The sequence below is a fragment of the Macaca nemestrina genome, chromosome 7 (genome assembly GCF_043159975.1).
Source record: "Macaca nemestrina isolate mMacNem1 chromosome 7, mMacNem.hap1, whole genome shotgun sequence".
Classification (NCBI taxonomy): domain Eukaryota; kingdom Metazoa; phylum Chordata; class Mammalia; order Primates; family Cercopithecidae; genus Macaca; species Macaca nemestrina.
Genome location: NC_092131.1, coordinates 96,113,297 through 96,119,849, shown reverse-complemented (window position 1 = coordinate 96,119,849; position 6,553 = coordinate 96,113,297).

Here is a 6,553-nt window from a genome sequence, read left to right as displayed (position 1 = left end):
CATTATACAATAGGCTATTTTCAGGAATCTATTTTTTCCTAAATGTTAATCAGACCAGAAGAAAGCGCCTGTTAGTCCACATTGAGATATGCCGTAATTCCCTTGGAAAAGTAACTTACCTTAGGGAAATATTTTGCTTAACAGAAAAAGACTGTTTATTTACTCTGAATTCTTTCCCTTGCAAGGTTGTTGTCTGGTTTTGTTTTCGTTTAAACTGGTCTCAGAACATGGAGAAGTAGGACCATCGTCAACTGAAACAAAAACAAAACAAAACAAAAAAACCATGGACTTGAGCTAAAATTCTTAAATGAATTGTTTAGCTTCAAAATGTAAAACTGTCCCAGCAAGAATGTCACAAAGTGTAAGCACAGAAGGATCTGTATTTTACTGAAAACATTCTTTATATAACACCCAAAGAACACGAAAAGAACGAGCCACCCTTACTTATATTACAATGTCTGTATTTGTTATCTTTTCAAGTGTGCTTAACAAATTGATACCATTTTCTAAAAGATTTTTTAGTTTGAGACTCCTAACTCATCCACCTGCTCTCCTAGGTCACAACTGTAAGTCCAGAAAAAGGCGTGCTTTATGTTTCTGTGAAAACTGGCTTTATTTCTAGTTATAAGGGAGGCTGAACTTTTAGGCAAACTTGGTGCCAGGTAGCAGCAGCAGGAGCAACGTGAAAAAGAAAAAATGGCAGTTACTCACTTAAGAAAATACCATTCTGTTGATCGACAAACACCCTTTAAATTTTAGCTATTAACAGCTCTTACAGAAACAGGAACTGCCAATAACAAACTTGATTTCTAATGTCCCCAAGGTAATAATAATCCACTAATTTGACTATATCCCAGCTGGCCTATACAGCAGTTTCTATTTGTTGCTTTTTTTTTTTTTTTTTTTTTTCCATCAGGGAAGACTTATCTTTCTTTGGGAAAAAAAAATGCTGGGGGGTATGCTGTAAAGTTAAGAAGGAGTGTGGAGAGGAAACACATGGAAATTTAATGTGAAAGTTTCTTGTTGCAATAAAGCTGTTAGGTTTGGCATGTAGACTGTTATCAGATGGTTCCTTTGACATTACTTGAGCCTTTCAGTAAGTAAGACAAGCCTGAAGGATTAGGTTGTCAACTTCAGCCTGTCATCTTTGAGCGGAAAAAAAGAATTGCTTTTTTCTTCCTTTCTTTCTTTTTTTTATTTTCAGGTTGCATCCTCCTTCACCAGCTTTGAGCTTTGGAGACCGCAGCAGAGGTAGTTAATAGAAGACAACCTCAGGCCCACATTGATCATGGAAGTCTAGCTTTTAAAGATAACTGAGTCAACCAAGCTGTAAGGCTAATCACCCTGTGCAAGTATGAATTTATCTAAAGAGGATTTCATGTGGAACCCCCGGAGCCGGCCGCCAAACGGATGACTGCACACTTTAAGAAAGTTCGTGGGACTTCTCCCAATCAACTGTCAGGCCACATAAAGGGTCTGGAACGCGCTGACTTAAGCAAACAATATTTAGCCATCTAAGGATACCATAAGGCCCAAGATTTTGCTTTGTTGGTGCTGACAGGAAATATTGATACGTATCAAGTAACACTCCTGATGCAAAAAGGGAGATGTGACTCCTTTCGGTACTATCTCTATTTAGGAAACTGTCTTGTGCTTTAAAAGAAAGCACAGGTGGGGGCAGGGACAATGTCAAATCCAGCACTTCACTGGGTACTTTTCCAGCTTTCCTGGGATCACAATTTCATGAAAATAGGAACTGAGCTAAAGTTGTCTCCTTTAAAAAAAAAAAAAAAAAAAAAAACACAAAAATATATTGGAATTTGAATTTGCAAAATCTCAAAATGTCTAGCTGACAAGTGGACCCTGCCCATAACCCCAAAACTATTCTTTAAGTTTATTAACCTAGGAAACCTGTCACTGATTAGGTTTGGGTGCATCTCTCAGCTTTTACAATAGTCTATATTAGAACTATCTGGTTACAGAGTCTAAAAAGTAAATAGAAATATGTGGCTATTAAGTCGAAAATCCCCTAAACAGGAAATATGAGTCAAAACTCGATTTTTTGTGAGAAATAATGTCTGTAATCCTACTGACTCATCACTTCTAGACATTCACGGCTTTAATTACAGGGGAAAAATTTTAAGTCCTATCTTGGAAAAATTTGATAGGGAATATTGGGCTGTTACCATAGAATAAAGGTTGGGTTGGAGGATTTAATTTAAAAAGGAAAAAGAAAGAACCCTATTTTATCAGAATACTCTAAACATTCTCCATCAGTAATGTTGTGCCTGAGGTGATATCCTTGAAGATGCTGGAGGTGGCGGTGTTAATGAAATACCCGTTGGCATTAAATAGCATTTCTAGAATCCTGATTGTAGTGCTAGAAAGGAAAGTGAATTTTGTAACAGCACAATAAACAAGGGGAACTGAGAAAAAAGAACCCGCTCGTTCTTTAAGGAAGATCGCTTCCAGTTAAACAAAGAAATTTAGGGTCGTCTGCTTTTCATGAAAATCACATACATATGGCCTTTGAAATTTGTCACTGAAGATGGTTTTGCTCTAAGGTAAAATTCACCACTTTATAGCTTTTCAGCTGCAAGTCTCTGGATTTTTTTTCTTCTCTCTTTTGGCCTGCAGCCCAATATGAATGTATGATCACTAGCACAATAGTTAAACATCTGAGTCTTTTTGAAGTGTCTTCAATGTTACAATGATGTGATGGTTGATTGCCTAGCAGTCAGTTTAGAAAAGACTGCATTCTGCCCCCTAGTGGTAGAAATTAAAGTTTAATGGCTGCTTCATAATATATAATGCCTTTTTTCTCCCCCTCTTTTTCCATACGTTAAGGATACAGAGCAGTGTGGGAATCACTGATGAGTTTTGTCATAATCAGTAAAGTGTATATTTTAAACAGGAAAATTTCTAGACTGAATGGACAGGTTTACGAGGCACAGGGTCATTTGATGTATGTTTTGTGTACTCTGCTGTGCTTTGCCAAACAATATACATTACCACTATAAACAGACATTGTCCCTAACACAGCATTCCTTCTGGGAAAATTTTGGGACTTCTTAATAGAAGCTATTAACCAAAAGGGTCATGGTGTTGCCAAAATTATACACACACACACACACACACACACACACTCTCTCTCTCTCAAAGAAAGCATGATATATTGTCAGAACTTCACGTCTCTTTTCAGATGACCATTTTTTTGTACAGGAGGCAATAAAAACAATTTGCACTAATCACACCACTTACTACTCCACAGGTCACATTCCCTTTGTGTTCAAGTAAAAAAAAACCACACACACCAAAGGTAAAGAAAGGGTTTGTGATGTCCACAAGATTTTGATGTGGGAAGCATTGATCACGTATAGCTTTTTTTTCAGCTGACAACAAAGTAGAAGACATTTGCTTGAGTTTTTATCCTGTCCTGGGTTCTTGCTTGTTTGTTTTTCATCTTTAATGTAGAATTCATATATTGCATGCAGGCAAGCATTGGAAGGCACACAAAATCAAGCACCCATGATATAGGCATCATCCCATGAGTGTGTGTTTAGATCTTGCAGAAGTGAAACTCCATGTTGGAGGAAGATGGGACAGACTGAGGAGAAGGAGGAGGAGGAGGCGTCCGTGGAGAGTGGACAGGCGGGACAGCTGGACCATGTGTAACGTGTCAGTTTGCTTCTGTGCCACTATTGTGTTGCTGATGTTGGAATGCAGGGAAGGCGCTAGTTTATTGAATAAGGAGCCATGTAAATTCCAGCTGTCAACATGTGATCACTCCCTTGGACAAAGAGAGAGGTTTTCTCCTCACTCATATTTGATTTCTAGTCACAGCTACACATTTTCCGGAGCCCTCGTTGCCACCAGGCTACATCCGAGTAGCCTTTGGCCAGCCTTCTCTTTTCAGACTGGTTTTGTAGGATTAGTACCTGGCTTGTAAGGGTGTGTTGGCTGGCATTCAAATGACACACAGTCAGAATTAGTTCAAAAAGAATGCTATGGCTGTAGTGATAACAAATAATCAACAGTATTTTTAAAGCAGAATACTTGCTATTGTTTGATTTATTTCAGTATAAAAGGCAAATGCTTTACTCAAGAAGAATAGTCCAAAACAAAAATTCATACACTATGTAGCTTTTCTTATTGTGAGGCATGTCAACTGGGTTGTAACCATGCCAATCTATGCCTTTCTTTAAAAACTGCTCCAGGGAACCACAGGTCCACAGAGGGACAGAGAGGCGCTCACTTCTTATCTTGCTGTCTTGCTATCTAGCTCTGTACTCTCGCCATGTGGTTTGAGAGAGACTGCTGACATTTCTGAGATTTTGAGTGGGGTTCTGGGAAGCTCTCTACAGACTGGAAGGGGAGGAGGAAGAGGAGACCGAGGAGCGGGAGGAGAGGAGAAAAGCATTCTCTGAGTAAGATCAACTCCAAAGCAGCTTGAGTCTCATGGGAGTTTAATTAGAGGAAAAAAATTCATCCTTGTTCACACAGGCAAAAATTATTCATATCTAGGCAATCTTGGATGCCAGTATTTTTTTTTTATAATGGAAAACATAGAACATTTTGTGGTGTGTGGCAGAATCTCAGTCTTTCTCCTTGCTGCAGAATTTCATTATCTTGAAAGAACTCAAAATGCTACAACATTGGAACGGTAAGGCTCCCTTACCCAGGCACACATTGCTTTTCTGTTGCCATGATATGGCACTCCCTATAACTCTGCCTATAATTTGCAGTAAGAGGACTTTGATGCCTCTTTAAATATATATATATATGTGTGTGTGTGTGTGTGTGTGTGTATATATAACATATGTACAGATTATATATGTATTTCACTTTAAGTAACTCAACATAATACCTCCATAAATTTCCATAGGGGTATTTTCTAGAAATACATGGTTAAACATTGGATGAAATGGAGAAATTTCTGATGTCAGGGTTGCCTAGAAAAACTCTTTTGACCTAAAAAAAATACATTTTTTAACCCCCATTAATTTTCTAATAAAAATATTAACTCCAATTTCAAAATGATTTGGTGACATTTAGCTATATTGATTTTAAAAGATGTAAAGGTAGCTTCATATTGAAATCATTCATTGGTCGTCAAATCATTGCCATGACCATCATCTTCATCCACTACTGAATGGTTTGCTGTTGACTAACACATGCTGTGCTCAACACAGGGAAGGGCACACAGATGTAAAAGAGGATGTTTTTCTCGCCTTGCCTGGGATTAGAGTGAGGTGAGTGAAGCCTATGAACAATTTTTTTTTTTTTTTTTTTTTTTTTTGAGATAGAGTCTTGCTCTATCACCCAGGCTGGAGTGCAGTGGCACCATCTCAGCTCACTGCAACCTCCGCCTCCTGGGTTCAAGTGATTCTCATGCCTCAGCCTCCAGAGTAGCTGGGATTACAGGCGTGTGCCACGATGTCTGGGTAATTTTTGCATTTTTAGTAGAGACGGGGTTTCGCCATGATGGCCAGGCTGGTCTCAAACTCCTGACCTCAGGTGATCTTCCCACCTTGGCCTTCCACCGTGCTAGGATTGCAGGTGTGAGCAACTATGGGGGGCCCAAACTTTGATATTTTGTTTGTCATGGATTGTTTGCACTCATTTTGATTTTTCAGTATATCTCATTCAAATATTATTTCTCTTGATTACTAAGATTTTTGGTGCTTCTTTAAACGCTGTACCCAGAGAAGTGCCTCAAGGTCCATCCCCGCTGGCTTGCCTCACGTGGAAGGATGGAGGCTCGCTTGTTTGTTTCTGTCTGTTCAGCTTTTTTAAGATATCACAGAAAACAGTTTTAGCCAAAACATCCTTCGTGGATTCACTAAAAACACTAAATTTATAGATGGTGACTTTCCACATCCTCTCTCAAAGGCGCTTTTTGGGAGCTCCCAACACTCAAATAAAAACTCTTGCTATGTGCACTGCTATTTTTCTGTCTAGGAACTACATTTTTTCAAATTTAGGATGGAATAAAAAGCGATTTTCCTGCACACTTTTTGTCTTACGTCATTCCTCTAATGCCATCCAAGAGCCCTGGTCAAACCTCTTCCCAAGAGAGGGGTTTCTAATCAGGCCCGGGCTCCTTTGCCAGCTCTTCCAGGTAACAATCCATTTCCCTTCATCCTTCACCTGATTAACTGCCCCCATCTGCTGTGGATTCCTGTTCTTAGTCATGCATCTCTCCCCATTGCTGCCCTCTGGGCAGTGGATTTCAGGTTTCCTTGTACCGGGCAACATATGTTCTTCAACTCTGGAGCCTCATGTCAGACGTGGCCACTGCCAAGACGCTCGACGTGGCCTGCTCCAAACTTCTTCCTTGCTAATTCAGCCTAGAGAGACAGCGTGCCAGCATGGAGAATAACACTGTTAACATGTGTTTACGGGCATTAAAGCACAGCTCTACACTGTTATAAACCCCTGGCGTATTTGACCTGGAAGGAAAAAAAAAAAAAGATCACCATAGCACTTGGCTTTTTCAGCAGATTGTGAGTTCACTTAGATGAGTGGAAAAGACAAAGGGATGAGAGAAAGG